The sequence below is a fragment of the Eptesicus fuscus genome, chromosome 7 (assembly GCF_027574615.1).
Source record: "Eptesicus fuscus isolate TK198812 chromosome 7, DD_ASM_mEF_20220401, whole genome shotgun sequence".
In the NCBI taxonomy this organism is placed as follows: Eukaryota; Metazoa; Chordata; class Mammalia; order Chiroptera; family Vespertilionidae; genus Eptesicus; species Eptesicus fuscus.
Window position 1 is genome coordinate 8328668 of NC_072479.1, and position 22761 is coordinate 8351428.

Below are 22761 nucleotides of genomic sequence, written 5' to 3' on the forward strand. Positions count from 1 at the left end.
CAGGGTCTGCCACCTTCGACAAGGTTCCCCTAAAGGCCTATGACCTTTCAGAGAATCCTCCTTACAGGCTTTCCATCCAAGTCCTGTGCTTCCCCACAAGTTCCCTTGTAGGTAACTAAGAGCTTTTCTCTTACTGCTTTGAAGATTCTCTCTTTGTCTTTAAGTTTTGCATTTTCATTATGACGTGTCTTAGTGTGGGCCTCTTTGGGTTCATCTTGTTTGGGAATCTCTGTGCTTCCTGGACTTGTATGCCTATTTCCTTCACCAGGTTAGGGAAATTTTCCATCATTATTTTTTCAAATCATTTTTCAATTTCTTGCTCTCTCTATCTTCTTCTGGTACCCCACTAGTGTGAATGTTGGTATGCTTGAAGTTGTCCCAGAGGCTCCTTACACTATCTGCAAATTTTTTGGTTTCTTTTTTTTTTTTTCTGTTATATTTGGGTGTTTTTTTGCTTCCTTTATATTCCAAATTGCTGATTTGATTCTCAGCTTCATCTTCTGTTGATTCCTTGTAAATTATTCTTCATTTTAGTTAGTGTATCCTTCATTTCTGACTGATTCTTTTTTATGGTTTCTATGTCCTTTTTTAAGGTGCTGAAGTTCTTTATTAAGTTCCTTAAGCATTTTTATAACCATTTATTTGAACTCTATATCTGGTAGTTTGCTTGCCTCCATTTAATTTAGTTCTTTTTCTGGAGATTTCTCCTGTTCTTTCTTTTTGGAACTATTTCTTTGTCTCCACATTTTGTCTGCTTCCCTATGTTTGTTTTTGTGTGTTAAAGTTGCTATGTTGCCCTAGCCAGTTTGGCTCAGTGAACAGAGTGTCAGCCTGCAGACTGAAGGGTCCTAGGTTCAAGTCTGGTCAAGAGCACATGCCTGGGTTGCAGCTGATCTGATTCTGTCTCATCATTGATGTTTCTGTCTCTCCCTCTCCCTTCCTCTCTAAAATCAATAAAAATATATATTTTTTAAAAAGCTGCTATGTCTCCTGGACTTGGTAGAGTGGCTTTGTGTAGTAGGTGTCTTGTAAGCCCCAGTGGCACAGCCTCCCCAGTTACCCAAAATGGGTGCTCCAGGTACACCGCCCTCCCTTTGTGGGCTTTTTTAACCTCCTGGTGTAGTTTAGCCTTGATTACTATTAGTGTTACTGGGAGGGACTGACCCCCCAACTGATCAGCTGCAAGAACTGTCTGCCACTACAAAGGAAGAGCTGTTGTGCAGCGGTTGACCCTAGGAAGCAGGACTTGTTTCAGTGGGGCTATGTTGATCACTGAGTCCACCCCTTAAATGTGTTGCTAATGAAGGTATTGGGGTTGTAATCCTGCATGGTATAAAGCTGTCCACTGGGTGCACTGGCTCTAGGGCCTCCTGGAAGTTGCAAAGTCAACCACCACCTGTGCCCTTCCAGGAGTCACCCAGCAGAAGCTAAGAGTGATTTGAATATGACGGTTACTTGTGCTGGGCTTGGAGGTGCCCAGGAAAGGCCAAGCTGTGATCCAAAGTGGGCTACTGCTAATGCTGGGCCTGGGACCATTTAGCAAGATGTGTGGGACACACAGAGGTCAGATGCTGTTTGTTTGAGAGATTTTAGAAAAGTCTGGAGAATGAAGCAAGAGAGGCCATTTGTATGGAAAAGCCACTTGAAACAGCTTGGGTGAGCCTCCAAGTTGGGTGGGGTAGGGTCTCAAGGAATCACCAGGGCAGGGCAAACATTGTGAACCAGGGTGATAGAGACTCAGATATGGTGCCCACCTGCCAGCTCTGTAGGGGGTGGTCTCAGAAAAGGAATGATGGCCTCTATCAGCAGTTCTGTCTGGAAGAAAGCTGCCTTCCCCAGTTCTCACCCTGATGACAGACAATTGAGTTCCTCCCCATATGTCTTTAGTTACTTTCAAGCTGCTGCCCCAGCTCTGGAGCTCAGAGGAAGTGAGTCCAAGAAAATCCATGTGTGTGCCCTTTAAGAAGAACTACCTTGAACTCCAGCAGCCCTCTGTCTCACTCAGCCACAATCCCCACTGATTTTTACAACCAGGAATTATGGGGACTTCTCTTCCGGCTCTGGAATCCTGGGAAGAAGGTCTGGTGTGGGTTGGGAACCCTTGTTCCTCAGGGGGAGACCTCCACAGTTGAGATAACCCTCCCTGCAATACTCTCAACAATACAGATTTTTTTTTTAATGACAACATGCTATGCGGAAATAATTATAGAAAAGTGTGTGCTTATACAGCATTGGAGGGGTTCTGTCATCTGGTTCAAGAATTATGGAATTCCAGCTAGTGACATCTAGGAGGAAGTACAAAAGTCCTTTAATCTGAGATGTGAATATTAAACCAGACATGGGGATATCCTAATGCTGTTCCTCCATTCTCTATTCTGGCATCACTATTGTTATCCCAGCCTCCACCCTAATAAGGCCTCTTCATTTCACATCTGGTTTATTGAAATAGTCACCTAAACTAGTCTTCTTGCCCATCCTTCACATGCCTGATTAACCTTTCCCCAAACCTTGTTGTTATCTTCCATTCAAAATGTTCAGTGGATACTCACCACACAGTAACTGATACATTGTCCCCTGGATGAGATTTAAGTCATTTAAAATATCTTATGTCTGTGACTGTTCCTTCTCCTCACCATCTAAGGATCCTGCTAAGGATCAGCCCCACACTCACTTCTTCCACTGACTGCGTAGTGCTTGTTCTCATCTCGGATTGCAGTTGGCACTTATTGCCTTAAACTTTTTTTATACATCTCCTTGTTCCTGAAGTAGATTAAAGTTATCTGCAGGCAGGAATGATGTCTCAGAGTCTTGGATGGAAGGGAGATCCCTAAAGTATCTAGCACAGGTTCTAACGAGACTCAATAAACATTTAACCCAAAATGTATTAATTATTCCATAGTGTATTTACACATGTTTAAAACAACTTCCAACAGTAGGTTCCATTCAAATGAAAACAACTCATTGTAAAAAAATATATATATATAGTGCAAGGAGGTGTTTTAAAAGAGTATAAAATTCATCTAAAATCTTGGGTTCTCCAATTCTTTTGTTTGTGTATTTGTTTGTTTGTTTTGTTAATCCTCACCCACACATATTTTCCATTGATTTTTTTGAGAGAGTAGAAGGGAGGGGGAGAGACAGAGATAGAGAAGTATGGATGTGAGAGAGACACATTGATTGGTTGCCTCTCAGCCGGGGATCAAGCCTATAGCGCAAGTACATGCCCTTGAATCAAATCCGGAACCCTTCAGTCCACAAGCCAGTACTCTATCGATTGAGCCAAACTGGCTAAGGCTCCAATTCTTTTGAAATGAAAGTATATTCATTACTGAAGGGTCACACATTGTAAAGTCACTCACACACAGGCATGGTTTACATCTTCCTCAGACACCCTTTCTTCAAGGTTGGTGACAGGATGGAGACCAGTGTGACAGTTGTACTGTGCTTGGCAAAGACCCATGTGTGCACAGACTGGATTGACTGAGTTACCACGTCACAGACTGACAGGCCTCTGCCCCAGAAGAAGATCCAGAACAAGAATAATCACCTACCACCCTCTGTCTGTAATTTAGGGAGCTACTGCTGCCGCCTTTCATCACTGGCCCCTTATAGGTGCTGCTTGTTGCAAATGCTTGTGGAAGTAGTGAAATGTGGTAAAAAAGAAAATAAAGCCACCATCCAGATACAACCACTAATAATGTTTCAGAGAATTTTTCAAATACTCTGCATGAATACACACACACACAACACAACACATTTGGGCTCAATCCGGTATGCTATGTGAGAGGCTGTGTGGATCAAGGATACAGGCGTGGCTGCTGGAGCGTGATCTGGCTTCAAAATTGGGCCTTTCCAGCCCAGCCAGTGTGGCTCAGTGGTTGAGCATTGACCTATGAGCCAGAAGGTCACAGGTTCAATTCCTGGTCAGGGCACATGCCCAGGTTATAGGCTCCATCCCCAGTGTGGGACTTGTAGAAGGCAGCTAATCAATGATTCTTTGTCATCATTACTGTTTCTATCTCTTCCTCTCCCTCTCTGAAGTTAACAAAAATATATTATACTAGAAGCCTGTTACATGAAGAGATTCATGCATAGACCTTCCTTCCCTTGGCTTTCAGCATCGGTTTTCCTCCAGCACCCGGGACCCAGGCCTTCGCTCTGGCCGGAGTCTGCCGCCTTCATCTTCACTGCAGACTCCAGCCAGAGTCTGCCATCTTCGCTGCAGACTCAGGCAGGAATCCGCCATCTTCCATCTTCATCTTTGCTGCAGACTCCGGAGTCTGCAGTCTTCGTCTTCGCTGTCGCTGGAGTGCCACTCCTGTAGATCCCTTCGTCCCCTGCCCCACCTGGCCACTCCGTGCCTGGAGCAGCTGGGCCGCCGCCATCTTTGCCCTTCTAATTTGCATATTCCCTCCTGATTGGCTGGTGGGCATAGTGAAGTGATGGTCAATTTGCATGTTTCTCTTTTATTAGTGTAGATTTTTTTTAAAAAAAAAACTGGGCCCTTCTACTTATAAGCTCTGTAACCTGAACAAAGTGTTCTATGCCTCACAGGGTCTATGGGCCTCAATGAGGTGATATGTATAAAGCGTTTCCAGTAGTATGAGCACACAGAGAAAGAACTGTGCAAGTAATAGTTATCAAAATTATACAGTTCACCATCTTACCTTTTAACTTAACATTTTATCATGACCGTGGTGTCAAATATTATTCAAAGATATAATTTGGATGATTATATGGTTCTGTAGCCTGCTTTTTATACTTAACACATTATCATGTTTTTAAATATTCTTTGACAAAGATTTTGATGTTTATATATTAATACTCTGTTTTCTAAATATAACATAATTCATCATTTTCTCCTGTTGCTGGACATTTAGGCTGCTTCCTATTTATCACTATCTATATTAATAAAAGAGTAATATGCTAATTAGACCAGACATCTTCCAGACATCCTTCTTAACAAAACCTGGCCCAGGACAAGCCACCCGCCCTGCAGTCCTGGGCACCAGCGCCTGTGGCTGCGGCCCAAGAGAGGGTGAAGCTGCCTGCCCTTGGTCTCCTGCAGCTGTGGCCAGCCCAAGGAAGCCAGCCTGGGTCCCGGGTGCCTGAAGCTGGCTGGAGGAGGGAATCCTGGGTTCTGGGTGTGGGGCTGAGACAGAGGCAGTTAGGGGAGATCAGGCAGGCAGAGGTGATAAGGGGCAATCAGACAGACAGAGGTGGTTAGGGGCAATCAGGCAGGTAGGCAGGCAGGCAAGCGGTTAGGAGCCAGAGGTCCTAGATTGTGAGAGTCATGTCCAACTGCTAGTCAGACATCACCCAAGGGGTCCCAGATCGAAGAGGGTGCAGGCCGGGCTGAAGGACCCCCACCCCCGTGCATGAATTTCATGCACCAGGCCTCTAGTTGTAAATAATACTGTGATGACATATTTCAAACTTTGGTCACATCTATGGTTACTTTCTTAGAAGACATTTCTAACATAGAATCCTATCTAATAAAGAGGGAATATGCTAATTGACCATCACACCCTCACAAAGGTGGCATCACCCACAGCCAATAAGGAAGGAAAGTGCTAATTCACTGCCACGCCCTCAAAGATGGCGGCACCCACAGCCACAAGATGATGGTGCCCAGTCCTCTCAGCCCTGCCAGGGCAGCAGGCACGTGGCACGGCTGGGCCCACCACCAAGTGGGTCCGGCTGCTCCACACGCCAGCCTCCAGAGTACCCCAGTCCCCTCAGCCCCCCAGCTGCCCAGGGCCACCCGAGGCTCAGGTAACCAGGTCCAGCCGAGGCTTGCGCTGCCAGCAGTGGCAGCAGCAGAGGTGTGATGGGGGCATTGCCTTCCCCTGATCACCTGGTTGCCTCCCGCCCCTGAGGGAGCCCGGACTGTGAGAGGGAGCAGTCTGGGCTGAGGGACCCGCCTCCAGTGCATGAATTTTCATGCACTGGGCTTCTAGTTTCTAAAATAAAAGGGTATAGACATTGTTCAATGTTCATATTATCAAACTGCTACTCAGAAATAACATACAAAGTTCACTCTCATCAGTTCTGTGTGATAGTGGCCTCTAATTATACCCTTGATAGCATTTTAGTATTATCTCCTTTTCTGCTTTGATATTTGGGAAAGGGAAAAATTTTTATTTCATTTAACCTTGATTTTGATTACTAGTGAGACTAAATGTTTATGATTATCTTGTTCATGTGTACATAAATTTCTTCTTTTGAGGATATTCTGTTCATGTTCCCAATTTTTTTGTTTGCTTGATTTTTTTTTTTTCAGTTGAGTTGTAAAGAGGTTGTTTTGTGTGTTTTTTATTTTTTCGTATTAATTGGTAAGTGCTCCTTATATAATAGGAATTTTATTTTTCTGTCACATTTTATTTTTCCAGTTTACTTTAATGGCTTACAGGGGTTTTTTACTCATTGATTTGGCATATATTTTTTGAGTGTCTGCTATTTGTCAGGCACAGTTGTAGGTGTTGGCAATTAAGTAGAGAGCAGAGCTCACTAAAATCTCTATCCTTGGAGAATTTACATTTTAGTGGAAGCTTCAGTTGAGCATTAATTTTAATGGACAGAACCATCTGGTTCCTAGAATGCCTGTTTTATAGTTTGATAAGTATCTATAATTATTTAAACATAATTGACCTAGTAATGCCATCTTCCTTTCAGAAAACCATTATCTCCATAGAGGAAGAGAGACACCAGAACTCATCCTAATCGAGGAGTGCCTTGAAAACCATTTGTATATCCCACAGTCTGGGGTTGGAGAAATGGGAAGTGCAGTGGGGAGGTTGATGAGAATAAAAAACTTTGGGATCCTAACTTAGTCAGCTCTGGCTGCTATAACAAAGTACCATGAACTGGGTGGCTTATAAACTACAGAAATTTACTTACACCATTTTGGAGGCTGAAAGTCCAAGGTCAGGGGGTCAGCATAGTTGGGTTCTGGTGCCAGTATAGTCACCCTCTTCGGGGCTGCAGACTGTAGGACTCTCCTTGTATTCTCACATGATGGAAAGAGATGGAGCTAGCTTTCTGGAGTCTTCCTAACAAGGAACTAATCCCATTCATGAGGGCTCTACCCAAACTCCAAAGGCCCATCTCCAAACACCATCACATTGGAGATTAGATTTCAACATGTGAATTTCAGGGGGACACAAACATTCCATACCAAGTCCCATAAGTACAGGGGACTGTACAAGGGATGACTTTATGGAATTGCTGATGCAACAAACCCAATTTCACAAGAGAGTCCTTTCTCTTAGTGGAGGTATGTGAGAGTCATGGGACCTGCAACAGGAAACTGTGTGCACATTCAACTCAAGGACCAGACAAATGACTGCCCTCCAAGTCCTCAGCATTTAGAAGCAGCTCCAGGAAAGGAGACAGAGAGGATCCTGAATTGATTGACATTGTCCTTTTGGCATCTGCAGAATAGGGACTCAAAATAGAAATGCAATGGAGTTATCTATAATAATAAAAGCATAATATGCAAATCGACCTAACAACCAAACAGCAGAAATCATCTGGACGACCGTGCTATGACACCCACTGGCACCAGGCCAGACAAGGTGGGTGCGATGTGATTGGTCAGGCACCTGGCCATCGCCCTATGATCGCCCTGCAGAGGGAGGCCCAGGCCACCAGCTGGCAGGGCAATCAATCAATCAGGTGGCTCCATGATCACCCCAAAGAGGGAGGCCCAGGGCTGCAGTGGGTGGGGGAGGCCTCCCTCTGTGGGGCAATTCATCAGAGAGCCCCCGCCAGGTAGGCAGGGCTTACCTGTTTGGGGCGATCTATCGCAGGACTCCTGGACTATGAGAGGGCACAGGCTGGGCTAAGGGACCTCTCCCCACCCCCCAAGTGCACTAATTTCATGCACTGGGCCTCTAGTAGAAAAATTAAGTTTTATTTCTTATACATCTGAAAGATCTCATTGTGTTTTTCAGAGGAATCACAAAAAAAGAGATAATCATTTAAACACTTAAAAAGATATTCTCACAGTTTTTAAGAAGAAAATGAAAATACAAATAGAAAATTCCATTAAATATGCATAATTTTAAGTTAACAGTTTGGAAAGCATTATTTGTTTCAATATTTCCAAGGTGGAAGTCATCGATTCCTTCTTCACACATGGGCCACTCAAGAGTACCACTTACACAAATATCCCTGTAGAGCCAGGATAAGTAAAACCAACTCTGTTGCCCAGCACAGAGGAGCAAGTACCTCTCATGACAACAGGATCTCTATGTGTTCCACCTCAGAAGATTCCTTATTCATCTCCCTTGCATGACATATCTCAATTCTGCAGCCCCCCTTAGCCCTTTCCCTCCACCCTTTATGAGAAGCTGGTCTCCATCATTCTTAGCTTCCTCCTCACTGAAGCAGAACTGGCTCTGGCTAGGAGGAAGCAACTAGAGGAAGGATCTTAGAACCCAGAGAACTTAGATGCAAAAGACTTTCAGCAAAGATACTCATCACTAATCCTTAGGGAAATGCAAATCAAACGTAGTATAATTGTTACAGAAGACCAGAGAAAAACCAAGCAACGCTTAGAGAAAGGGGAGTTACATTTTATTATAATTATGTGCAGGCCCAGAGAAAAATGTGTCTTTCAAATTCTGAGCCTCCCAACATGGAGGAAACGTTTTCTATTTATACTTTTTCCAGCTCTTTGTCTCCCAAATTTGGAATGAGACTTCCGGGTTTTCTGAGAAAGAAGGCCTGCATGCTGGGAAGGGGCCATGAGACTATATCTCAAGGCCTGGCCTGGTGCCAGCACTGACAACTCTATCTGAGGCATAGTTTATGGCCTCTCTGAAATGGGAGTAGTCTTGTTTTCCTTATTATTTAAGCAAGAAAGCATTTACAGAAGCCAAAATAGCAGGGTTAAAATTTCAAATAGCAGTTTTTATATAAGATGGATGCTTCATAATGAGATAACACTTCCTTCCCGTTAGAATGGCTATTGTTTTTAAAAGAAAAAGAAAAAAAAAAGGAAGGAAAAGAAGAGAGAGGAGAGGAGAGGAGAGGGGAGGGGAGGGGAGGGGAAAGGAAGGGAGGAAAAATGAAAAGTGATGGCTGGGATGTGGAGAAAATGAAAGAAAGGCCTTGTGCACTGTTGGTGGAAATGTGAAATGGTATAGTTGCTTTGGAAAATTATATGGCAGTTCTTCAAAAAATTAAAAGTAGAATTATCATGTTTCATCATTTGTACTTGTGAGTACATACCTAAAAGAGTTGAGAGCAAGGCCTCAAAGAAATATCTGCACGCCCACGTTCACTGAAGCATTATTCACAATAACCAAAAAGCAGAAACAATCAAGTGACCATGGACAGATAGATTAATGGGTAAAGAAAATATGGTCCACCCATACAATGAGATATTATTCAGCTTTTAAAAGGAACAGAATTCTGACACATGCTACAACATGGATAAACATATTCACTCAGTGAGTGCCAGATAGTCACAAAAGGACAAATTTGGTATGATTCTACCTATATGAAGTACCTAGAGTGGCCCAATTCATAGAAAGAGAAAGAAGAATGGTGGGTACTAGGGCTTAGGGAGGGGGAGGGGAAGCTGTTGTTTAACGGGGACAGAACTTCAGTTTAGGAAGATGAGAAAGTTCTGGGGATGGATGGTGGTGATGGTTGCATGTACTTAATGCCCTGAAATGTGGGCTTTTAAAAACTGTGGGTTAAAAAATAATAAAAAAATTAAAAATAAAAAAACAAAACAAACAAACAAACAAAAAAACTGTGGGTGAAAATGGTAAGAAAAGGACCTAGGACTGGGGGCGTGGAAAAGGATTGGGGCGGGGGGAGGGGGATCCCTCGCAGGTCCAACAGAATGGAGTCAGCGTGTGGAGCGCACCTCCCTCTTGCAAGGCGAGGAGGAGACGGCGTCACATGGAGCCCTAGTGGCCCACCATCCAGAAGGAAACCTGCAGCCGGCGGCGGCCCCCTCGTAGGGGTGGGCACTGCGGGCAGCCCCTGTGTCCCAGGCCCCAGGCACTCTGATTCCCGCGGCCTCCAGAAGCCCGTTTCCCTCCCGTCCCTCCCCGCGCTCTTCCTCCGGCGGGCTCGGCGACGCCCAGGGCGGCCAGAGGTGTGGCCGCGGGAATCTGTATGCACCAGCAGCAGCGCTGGGGCGAGCCGGTCTCTGTGGCGCAATCGGTTAGCGCGTTCGGCTGTTAACCGAAAGGTTGGTGGTTCGAGCCCACCCAGGGACGAGGTGTTAGTTTTTCCTGAAATATTCACAATATGCAACAATATTTTCAACTCTGCCCCCGGGAGATGGGAGTTGTTGTTTTTTTATCCAATCAGAGTGGATCAGAGTACGACGCTGTCAGGTGTCTAAGGCAGAAGAAGGGGAGCCAGAGCTACCCTGATCTGCAGTGGCGGCCCCTACCGCGTTACTTCTATTCCTGCAGTGCATCCAGGGGAAATTTGCACTCAGGCTCAGAAGTCTGCCCAGGGCTGTTCGCCAACAGCGGTCTCTGTAAAGGAAACAAAGCAATTTACCCATGGACAGGTGAGTGATTAAATGCCACTGGTTTCTCTCAGAAAACCTGACACTATGGTAGCTATTCAGTGTCACCTCACCTGCCAAAAGGATTCGGGGAGCCGTGCAAGAGGAAGTACGAGAAGCATGTGGAAATACAGGCACACTAAGAAACTATTTGCTCAATTAAGCTCTGCTTAATTGTGCAACGGACTTGAACCCAGGCAAAAGACTCAACGTTTACTGTAGATTGTTGTGATCGAATTCTACAGGAGACTACACTCCGGCAAAAATAGTACGGTTCCTGTTGAAAGGTGTGCAGCGTTCATTTCAACCCTGGTCTCTCAGAAGACACGTTTTTCAAGCAGATGATAACATGGACTTTTGCTATACAGATGGAGAACCACATGTTACTATGATAATGTGATAATAGAATTCATTTCTGGGGAAACTGCAGTCGTGAAATGGACTGTGTCTCTGAAATGGACTCATAATGGGTAGAATTTAGAGACCTAGAAGAAGGAAGAGCTGCCTCGCTGGGCTGTCTCTGAGGAAATGCCTTGGCAAAGGCTGGCTGGTAATTATCCACTGTTGTCTAGTCAGGAGCCCTAAAGGAGGGGATACGATTGGCACTCACGGTGGAATTCCAGGCAGAGTAACAGGTAGCTCCTCAAATGTTCCGAGGTAGGGGCCTTTCTGATGCTCCGCAAAATCCCAAACTTTCCACCAGCATTTAAGGATTGCTTATAGTGGAAACAAGAAAATGGGAAATCGGGTCATAAAATAATTTACACACTGTTTCAATCGAGTCTAACATTTCAAGATGAAGAAAGTGTAATATTTGCTACTAAAGAAACTATGGGGACTTGGAAAGCATGCCCTTTCACTTTGAAGGTGAGTAAATGTACACTGGGTTCTAAGTCCCTTGAGAGAAGAGACCATTTTCAGTTATTAATGAAAATTTTAGGTTCCAAAGGACTTCCTTCAAACACAGTTCAAATTCTTGAGTTTAGCACACAAAGGGTTACGTGATCCTGTTAAAGAGAACAGTTAAGAGGCTATTATATATATACTAGAGGCCCAGTGCACGAATTCATGCATGGGTGGGGTCCCTTGGAATGGCTGGCAATTGAGGCCTATTGGGGGTCACCCGGGAGGAAGGACCACAGGAGATTGGCTGGCCAGCCCTCTGATTGGGGGCCTTTTGGGAGGGCTGGCCGGCAGAGGGGAGGGGCTGTAGGAGATAGGCAGGCCGGAGGGGGGGGCAGTGGGAGAGGGGCCACAGGAGGTTGGCTCTGGAAGTGCACTGACCACCAGGGGGTAGCTCCTGCATTGGGCATCTGCCCCCTGGTGGTCAGTGCATGTCATAGCGACCAGTCAGTCGACTAGTGGGTCCAGTTGTTCGGTTGTCCTGTTGCTTAGGCTTTTATATATAGAGAGGCTTTTATATATATAGATTTTTATTTATTTTTTTATTGATTTCAGAGAGGAAGGGAGAGGGATAAAGAGAGAGAAACATCAATGATGAGAAAGAATCACCGATCGGCTGCCTCCTGCACACCAGCCCCCGACTAGGGATTGAGCGGGCAACCCAATCATGTGCACCTGACAGAAAGCAAACCCTAGTCCGAAGTTCAATGCTCTACCCACTGAGCACAACCTGCTAGGGTGAGGCCATTATATTTTAAAGGAACAAAATGAGACTGGGCTATGGTGGGTATAGGAAAGAAGACATGGCTGTAATTGGAGGGAATTAGACAGGACCTAGGACTGAAACAGGATGGACTGTGGGGATGATACCTACATTTAGAGCCTTGGTGACTCATAAACTGGTGGTATCATTGCTTGATATTGGGAATTTGCAGGGGGTCTTTTATTAAAACAATATATTTTATTGATTTTTTTACAGAGAGGAAGGGAGAGGAGAGAAACATTGATCAGCTGCCTCCTGCACAACTCCCACTGGGGATGTGCCTGCAATTAAGGTACATGCCCCTGACTGGAATCAAACCTGGGACCCTTCAGTCCGCAGGCCGACACTCTATCCACTGAGCCAAACCGGTTAGGGCATGCAGGGGTCTTAAAGAAATCTTGAAAGAGTCTCCTACGTGTGGCTGATTCTACACCATGAAATTCATATAGAACCTAGCCCCAGAAACAACCTTTATTTTATTTTTTAAAAAGTTTCTAGTCCCAGAAACAACCTTCATTTAAAAAAGAAAGTTTAGCTCCATTTTAAGGTAAACTTCATTTATTTAAGACTAGAGGCCTGGTGCACAGATTTGTGCACAATGAAAGGAAATTAATTAGAAGGTGGCTGGTGGCATGGGATGGGGCTAGACTGACCAGACACACCCTGGAGCCAACCTCCCCCTCCCCCGTAGTCTCTCCCGGGCCGGCCGCACCTGGGGTGGCACTGGGGCTTGAAAGGCATCTGCAGAGTGAGCGGGGTCCCTCCAGTAGGTGGGGCCCCTCAGCCTGGTCTGTGGGGATTGGGCCAAAACCGGCAGTCTGACATCCCCCGAGGGGTCCTGGAGTGTGAGAGGGCACTCTGCAAAGTTGCTGTCACTTGGCAGCTCCTGCCTTGAGCATCTGCCCCCTGGTGGTGATTGCATGTTATAGCTACCAGCCAAGTGGCCGGTTGGCCGGTCGCTTAGGCTTTTATATATATATATATATATATATATATATATACACACACACACACATACACACTCTAGGGTCCCGGTGCACAAAATTCATGCACTGTGGGGGGTCCCTCAGCCCAGCCTTCCCCCTCTCACATACTGGGAGCCCTCAGGGGATGTCCTACTGACGGCTTAGGCCCATAGGGAGTGGGCCTAAGTTGCAGTCTGGCCTCCCTTTGTGGGAGGCAACCAGGCTGATCAAGGGAAGGCACCAGCCCCATCACCCCACTGCTGCAGTCACTGCCAGCCACCGCAGCCGCCAAGGTGTTTTCATCAACACGGACTCCAGTCCCTTCACCGTGAAAAAATGACAACTTTCTTTAGGCATTTTCAAGATGTGTCTTTCACAGGATATGACATTTCTTAATTTTTTTTTAATCCTCACCTGAGGATATGTTTCCATTGATTTTTAGAGAATGTGGAAGAGAAGGGAAAGACAGAGAGAAACATCAAAGTGAGAGGAACACTTTCATTGGTTGCCTCCTGCATGAGCCCTGACCTGGGCCGCAGCCAGGGAGGAGCCTGCAACATAGGTACATGACCTTGATCAGAATCGAACCCAGACCCTGCTGTCTGCAGGCCGAGGCATTATCCACTGAGTCAAACCAGCTAGGGAAGGATATGACATTTCTTAGCCCTCCAGCAGCGGGCCTTCGTTTTTTTTCTCCAGGAGTATGGGGGGAAAACCCTAGATCACCTTTTTGGATTCTTATTACCCAAGTTACTAAGAATATTACCAGTGGCATACAGGGAGCTTAGCCAATGAACAGTCAGAAAAGGCATTTCCTCTGTAGTTCACACTGATTGCCAGCTCAGCCCCTGGCCAGGCTCATCTTTTTCCTTCATCTAGGAAGCTACTGCCGTCCATGAACAATACTAAGTTCGAATTCTGTAGAGGCCTATCTGTTAGATTTGGCCGGCTGGAGTAAACTTCCTCTAGGACTTCTCTAGACCAGCAGTCGCCAACCGGTGGTCCACGGACCATTGTTGGTCCATGAGGTCCGAAAGGTTGGCAACTGCTGTTCTACACAATCATGCTCAGGGGTTCCCTCTGTGATGGGTAGGGAAGTATCAGGATTAAGAGTTCTTACTGTCTCTAAACTTATTCATGGATTTTCACATAGGAGCCCTCAGTATTGCGTCATCTGAGCATGAGTCAGCCAATGTTGCCCCTTAGCTTCCATTAGGGTGACAACAGCATGAGGCACTTTAACATTTAAATTCTGTCCCAGAGTGAGCTTGTCTGACTCTTGGACTAATAAGGCTGTGGCTGCAAGGGCCCTGAGGCAAGGGGGCCACCTGGAGGCAACCGGGTCAATCTGTTTGGAGAGGTAGGCTACTGGCCTCTGCCAGGGTCCCAACTCCTGGTTGTAGTGATGGCTAGGCACTGGAATGATGGACTTACTCTGCTCAGATAGGTGGACTCCACTCTATAAAACCAGTCCCAAGAGAGGCGTAACTCCTTGTCTGTCTCCGGACTTAGCCAGCCTTATCTCCATAGCCTGGGACTGAAAACTCTTCCTACAACTTTAGTTTCTAATTGTTGGGCTAGTGACCTGTAGCCTTGCCTTTCCTGTTCCCCAAGGCCCTGGTCCCTTAGGAGACCTAGGAGAGCAGCCATCCCTCAAAGAGAGTCCCTGTTGTTATTCCTGAGGCTCTCATAGAAGTTGGAAATAAATAAAGGATGGTTAGGAGAGTGTAGAAGAAGTTGAGGGTGGCCTCCCTCTCGGTTTCAGGGACCTGAGGGAGCATACAGAAAAGGTGTTTTAAAAGACGGGAGCCTGCCGAAACTGGTTTGGCTCAGTGGATAGAGCATCGGCCTGCGGACTGAAAGGTCCCAGGTTCAATTTCAGTCAAGGGCATATACCTTGGTTGTGGGCACATCCCCAGTATGTGCAGGAGGCAGCTGATCGATGTTTCTCTCTCATCGATGTTTCTAACTCTCTGTCCCTCTCTGTAAAAAATCAATAAAATATATATTTTTTAATTAAAAAAATAAAATAAAATAAAAAAAAGACGGGAGCCCTAAAGAGATCAGAAGATTCCAGACATAGGCAGCACCTTGAGCCCTGAGGGGAAATCTTGTTGGCCTTGTTTAGGAAGATTAGAAACTGCCAGGTATCCCTCATCTTCCAAGCCGCATGAGTTTAGGGTCTCATTTATCTAGCAAAAGGTCCTGTTCACACCCTCAGAAAGCAATCCTAATAGAAAAGCCGAAGTTAAAAAGCAGTCATCCTTTCTTCCCCGTCCTTGGTTATTTTGATCCTTATCTGTAGCCTCGGGAGGTCTCTCAACCCTTAGCTCTACCTGGAGGATTTTAAAAAAAACAAACTCAAAGAAAGTCTTCCTGAACTTAACTCCAGACACAAAGGAAGGAAGAGAAAGGAAAGAACATCTTTCCAGTCAAAGGACAAGGATCTCTCTCTCTCTCCATTTGAACTAGTAACCTGACAGGAAAAAGCCACGCACGGGGAAGGGCCTTGTGTGATTTTACAGTGTTCCTGGGTGCATGGATGTGGTCTTCCATGTGGTGGGGTGCCTAGTGCAAACTTCCCCAGTCCATATCTTCCACTTTTCATACACTTTCTCTGACTTGCAGAGGGCATTATTGCAATAATGTTAATTGAAAGAAAAATAAGCTAAAGTTTAATAGACTTTCCTCCTCATCCTTTTTTCCTTCTGGAAAATTGGTATTGACACTGTTTAATTGGTATTCTATAATTGGTCACTAAATTTTTGTTTATAACCTCAACCTACAATAGGAATTGAACATTTGTTAATAAATTTAACATAAAAAATATGTGAATGGCATATTTTGAGTGGTTAATAACAGTGAGGTGATTCAATAAATGTTTTTAGTACAAATTTACTAATGGGAGAAAAAGAAACCTCAATGCAAACATATTCCAAAAGATATCTAAACATATTCCAAAAGACTTAAAGACTTATGACAAGAGAGAAAGAGAGACAGAGAGAGAAGGGAAAGAAAAGAAACCTAGTTTCATTAGAAGATATATATATATATATATATATATATATATATATATATATATATATCTATCTAATAATAGACAAATATGCAAATTGACTGCACCTTCGCTATGCCAAGCCACGCCCACCAGCCAATCAGGATGAGTATGTAAATTACCCCAACAAATATGGCGGCTAATTTGCATATCAAGACAGCATAGAAAGAAGCCAAGAGTTGCAGAAGGGAGCAAAGCTTCGGAGAAGCAAGCAAGCCAGGGGGAGGAGAAGGGAGGATTGGAGGCGGGGCCGGGGGAGAAGGAAGGAGAGCGGGCGGGCTGGTGGAAAAGGGAGCAAAGCAGGCAGGCTGGCAGAGAAGGTGGGGCGGGGGAGAAGGGAGGAGTGGAGGCAGGGCCAGGGGAGAAGGAAGGAGAGCGGGCTGGTGGAGAAGGTAGAAAAGCAGGGGGGCTGGCGGAAAACGCGGGGCAGGGGACAAGGGAGGAGAGCAGGCGGGGCGGGGTAGAGTGCAGCAGGAAACCCTATTGCAGGATTTTTCCTGCAACTGGAATGCTAATATATATATATATATATATATATATATATATATATATATATATACACACACACACACACACACACACACACACACATTTGGGGGATAAAAATGACCTTGCTAAAACATAATACCAAAAGGAAAAACAAAATAATGTAAAACTTAAGTCAAATCATAAAAATAATGGTCAACTGGAAACCCAAATTGCCACATGACAAAGAAAGATTTAATACCTTTATACTTAAAGAGCAGATATAAATTAGTAAGACTCCAATTCAACCACCGCAGGTCTGAAGGATGGCCCACAGAGCTTCTGATGCTCCCTGTTCAGACACCTTGCTCAGACACCATCCTGAGTGGGATGCTATAATTAGAACTAGTGAACCTCCAAATCTCCTCTTCCCAAGATCCCATTATAACCTGCACTCTTGTTTATCTCTGTCACCCTATGAACTCTAAGCCTCCTGGGATGTTAAACCTTAGATCTAATCTCTCCCATTCCTATTCAACACACCTTCATCTTCCGTAGTGCCCTATGGAATGTGAAAGGGACCTCCAATGTCCTCGACTTCTGTGAAAACAGTGTCTTCCCTGCCCTTGTGCCATGTGAAATCTGAATAGCCCCTGAAGAAACAGCTTCTCATACAGTCCTGTCTTCCTGATTCCCTGTTACTATTTCAACCAGCCCACCATCTTCCTTATCACATTCCAGAGTCTTTGAAACACAAGCCATTAGACTGAACTGCCCATACTGCTCCTTTTGCTGTCATCTGGCATTTTCATAGTATTCTGCCTTTCCTTGAAGATTTTAGCTATTGAATTACATTTCTTACAGTAATTGCATTTCTTTCCACCAGGACTCCTGCCATTTAGAGGACTTTGCTTTTCATAAAGTCTATCCACACATCATCCTAGTCTCGGTTCTTTTATCTCCTCACTTTTCATAGATTTCTTCCCCAGCCTTGGCCATATACTTTCCTTGTCATACTTCATACCTTGTTAACAACAATAACTGCACTGCCTCCAAAAGCCCAATTTCCAGTACACCTCTTTCAAACCAACTTACTTCATCCACTAAGTCCCACTCCAGCAGTCTTTGAACCCACCTCCAATCCACTGAGATCTGCCACCACTTTTCAAATGACCATCACCTGTCCCATGTTCCTACTTTCCTCCTTATCCATCACTATAATCATCTTCCTTGCATAATACCTTAATTCCTTTTCTCTTTCTGTCCTATTCATCTGACAATACCTTTAACTTTGGCTGAATCCAACTTCCCTCTTTCTCTATCTGTCTTGAACATGAGCAGCAAACATGATTGGAGAAAAATAAACCATTATCTTAGTTGGTCTTCACTAAACGTATGACCATAAACCTCTGGTGGTCAGAACTAACTAGCAAGCCTACTGCATGTCCCATAGTTAGCTCTTGAAACTAATACTTCAAACCTCTCTTCCCCAATCTTTTTTTTTTAAATATATATTTTATTGATTTCAGAGAGGAAGGAAGAGGGAGAGATAGATAGAAACATCAATGATGAGAGAGAATCATTGATTGGCCTGCCTCCTGCACGCCCCCCACTGGGGATCGAGCCCACAACCCAGGCAAGTGCCCTTGGCTGGAATCAAACCTGGGACCTTTCAGTCCGCAGGTTGACACTCTATCCCTTGAGCCAAACCAGCTAGGGCATCTCTTCCCCAATCTTCAATTCCTCCTCCCCTCACACTCTCAGCTGATAATTTCACTATATCTCAGAAAATAATCACCAGACCTTTCTCATTCTCTATCATCAAATCTCCTAATACCTGTACCTAGTATTAAAATGAGTAAATTCTTCTAGTTTCTTAAGGTCACACCTCCTCCTCTTTTATAGTGGATCCCATCCCTGGAAAAATTTGCTCCTGCAACTGTCCCTTCTCTCATTCACAACATCCCTTTGTCTCTCCATGGAACATTCGGTTTTAGACATAAATATATTGTGACATCTCTCATCTTAAAAACAAACAAACAAACCTTGATCTTCCATTCCCTCACCAGGCATCAAATAAATGTTTCAAAGAATGAGTCCACTACTATCTGCACTATCTCACCATCCCTTTGCTCTTGAATCCACTCACTTATCCTCACAGCACCTCTGAACTGTCCTTGCTAAGTCATCAAAGTCTTCCCTGTTACCAAAGCCAATGGTCACTTTCCACTCCCCATGTCACTTTACCTCTCAGCAGCATCTGACAGATCAGCATCAGTCCCTCCTTAAAAAAAAAAAAAACTTTCTTTGCTTGATTTTCAGGACACCCCACTTACTTGGGTTTCTTCCTACTGCCCCTCTTGTTCCCCAGAGCTATCTTAACCTTCTAAATGACCCGATCCTATATCATGGCATTAAATGTGATCCATGCATTCCTAATTCCTGAAAGAGTATTTCCAGTGTCCACTTCTCTCCCATGTTGCAGCTCCATCTTCCTATGAAATTATCTCCATTTGGAAGACTAATAAGAATCTTACACTTAACATATCCAAAGTCAAATTCTTTCCTTTAAATTTTTCCCTTTCAAAGTCTGCTCCATTTCAGGAAATAGGACAACCCATTTGGTCAGGCAGCAAAACCTGAGATTGGAAAATAACCTCTGCTTTCCCGGCACCCCTATGCTCGCACCATGTTGAGGCGCAAACAGGCGAAACCCAACACATCAACTTGGAGGAGGACCAGGGTGAACAGCAGCTGCAGCAGCAGCTCCAGAGTTTGCAGATGCAGCCCCAGCCCACCAGTGGCTGGGGAGCAATGGACCACCTGGGGACTGGCGATGACATGAATGGGGACTGAATGACAGTAAAGAGGTCTCATCAGGAGGAGACTCACATCTGTGAAAAATGCTATGGAGAGTTCTTCAACCTCTCTGAGTTCTTAGAACATAAGAAAAATTGCACTAAACACCCACCTGTCCTTATTATGAATGACAGTGAGGGGCCAGTGCCTTATGAAGACTTCTCCTGGGCTGGGCTGAGCCACCAGCCACACAGTTCAAGCAGTAAGGATAGTCATAGGGAGGATGGTGGCAGCTCAGGAGACATGAAGGAGAAGCAAGGGGCAGAGTCTGTCCTGTACTTAAAGACGGAGACTGATGTGTCATCCACACCCCAGGACTTAAGCTATTTACCCAAAAGCAAAGTGGTCACTCTTCAAGCACTACCACGCACCAAAGTGGCAGTGAATCAGTGAGTGCAGATGTGCTGCCTGCCCCCTGCCCGGTGCCACAGCATCCTATGGGGCCTGGAATAGATCCTGTGTCTGCAGCAGCAGCAGCTACAGCAGATCCACGTCCAGGTGGACATGCGGGCCTAGCCGGAGCTGACACCCTGAAGACCTTAGGCAGCCACGTGTCCCAGCAGGTTTCTGCGGCCTTGGCTTTGCTCAGCCAGAAATCTGGAAGCAAAGGTCTCTCTCTGGACACCTTGAAACAAGCCAAGCTACCTCACACAAACATCTCATCCACCACCAGCTCTGTGTCCCCAGGGCTGCTGTCCTTTGCCCTGAGGCCGGATGGGCTGAGGGTGCTCCTGAACTGCATCCCAGGTGCTTTGATACCCCCAGCCCCAAACTCTGTGCTCTTCTAGAGCCCTTTCTCCACTGTGGTGTCAGACCTGTCCAAGAAAGGGAAAGGGAAGCCACCCGTGTCTCCAGTGGATGTCAAACCCAAATACGAGGCCACCCTCTTAGAGGCACAAGTATAAGTAGCAAGGTTTTGGGGACTGATAGCTCCTTGCAGATCCACCTCTGTTCCCATGCTGGAGAGAGACCCTTCATGTGCTCTGTCTGTGGCCACTGGTTCACCACCAAGGGCAACCTCAAGGTACACTTTCATCAACACCCCCAGGAGAAGGCAAACCCCAGCTGTTTGCCAAGTTCCACGAAAAATTGATGGCAGGCAATGGTATTCACTATGCACTTTCTGTACCTCTCTCCATAGATGAATTGAGTCTCTCTCTAGACAGCAAACTTGTCCTGGTCACAGGGACACCCAATACAGGTCTTTCTCAGAATCTCTCTTTGGGGACTAACCCCAAGGACCTAATGAGTATCCCACTGGTCACCTACCTGTAGCCTGGGCCTTCTCCAGAAAGTGAGGATGGACCCCTACTCTCCAGGGTGGGTCAAACCATAACTCCCCAAGGGGTGGTAGTTTCTAAGGGAAAGGGGCACCTGAGCTGGGTCAGAAACCCTCAAGTTGCAGCAGCTGGTAGAGAACACTGGCAAGGCCACCACCAACCCCAACCCCAACAAATGTATCATTTGCCACTGTGTCTTAAGCTGCCAAAGCTCCCTCAAAATGCATTACCACGAGGAGAGGCCATTCTGCTGTAAAAGCTGTGACCAAGCCTTCTCCACCAAAGGCAACCTAAAGACACACTGAACCAACACCTCCATGAAGACCAGCATTCGTGCCCCATCTGCCAGAAGTTTACCAATGCAGTCATGTTGCAGCAACATATTCAGATGCACATGGATGGTCAGATTCCCAACACACCCCGCTGAAGAGTCCCTGTGACTTTATGGATCATGAGCTAATGACCGTCAGTGAGAATGGCAGCACCGGTGCCATCTGTCACGATGACACTATTGAAAGCATCAATGTAGACAAAGCTGCCTCCCAGGATGCTCCCAGAAACTCCTTGAAGGCCCCCATGCCTCTTCCCAGAATCCACTCCACATCACCCACACCAGGGTTCACCATAATGCCCCTCCCCCTCCCCCCGGATGCCTTGGGGAAGGTGGATCCTGCTCCTGTGGTCCTGCAGCGGCAGAGCAGCAGAGAAAATGATTCAGTGGAGAGCGATGGCTTGACCAATGACTCTTCCTCCTCAGTGATGGGACACCAGGAGTATCAGAGCCCAAGTCCAGTCATCCTGGAGACCACATCCTTTCAGGCCCTCTCCCCAGCCAATGGCCAAGCAGAAAGCATCAAGTCCAAGTCTCCTGATGCTGGCGGCAAGCTTGGACAATAGCCGCACTGTGGAAGGTCAGAGCAGTCTTCCATTAACATCTGTCTGAGCCCAGCCAACCCATGTCAAAGTTCCTGGTGCATTTGGACCTGTGATCACGTCTCCAGGCATGGCATCTTTACTAGTGGTCCATCACATAGCCAGGGCAAGTAGCATGCCTACACGTGGTGTGGGAAGAACTTCTTGTTGGCCAGTACCCTCCAGATTCATGAGCTGACTCACACTGGGGAGAAATCTTTTGTGTGTAACATATGTGGGCGAGCTTTCACCACCAAAAGCAACCTGAAGGTCCATTGTATGACACGTGGCACCAAAAACAGCAGAAGGAAGCTGGCCATTGAAAACACTGTGGCTCTTCCGGGACCAGATACAAAGAGGCTCCCAGAGGTGTTCCCCAAGGAAATCCTGGCCCCTTCAGTGAACGTGAACCCTGTTGTGTGGAACCAGTACACCGTCATGCTCAACTGTGTGATCTGGCCATGAAGACCAACCAGATCTCGGTGATCCCGAGCAGAGGCATTTCTACTCTCCCGGTTTCCCTGGGGGCCAGCTCCGTAGTCAATACCACCACCCTCTCCAAAGGCTCCGCTGGAACTGGACCTTGTGTTGTTGTTGTTTTTAAGAACCTTCTCCTCCTGTTTGTTTCCTTATGTGCAAGTGTTTACAATTGTGACCACAACCTCAGACTCATCCTACAATCACGATGTTGCTATGCTGCTTTGTAAAACAAAACAAAACAAAAAACGCCACATACAAAATACAGACCATTATTTTTTATTTTTATTTTTGAAAGAAGTGTATGTAATAAGCAAATGCCGAAGCGTTGCCCTAATGGTTTAAGGAGGAAGAAGGAAAGACCCTAATTTCTGGGTGGAGGAGTCTTTTCCCCTCAGTGTGTAAATGTAGATCAAGACTTACATCAAGCCCTAACTGGTTTGGCTCCGTGGGTAGAGTGTCGGCCTGCGAACCGAAGGGTCCCTAGTTTGATCCTGATCAAGGGCACAGACCTCTGGTACATACTGTGGTTGCAGGCTTCT

At 45.7% G+C, this 22761-nt stretch overlaps 1 non-coding gene and 1 pseudogene across 1 annotated transcript; both read left to right on the forward strand.

Moving 5' to 3' along the window:
* Positions 1-10167: 10167 nt before the first annotated feature.
* On the forward strand, positions 10168-10241 carry TRNAN-GUU (transfer RNA asparagine (anticodon GUU)). Its single transcript has one exon. It is a non-coding gene; the product is annotated as a tRNA-Asn (tRNA).
* A 9139-nt stretch (positions 10242-19380) lies between these two features.
* On the forward strand, positions 19381-22449 carry LOC103302401 (sal-like protein 4; annotated as a pseudogene).
* The last annotated feature ends 312 nt before the right edge of the window (positions 22450-22761 follow it).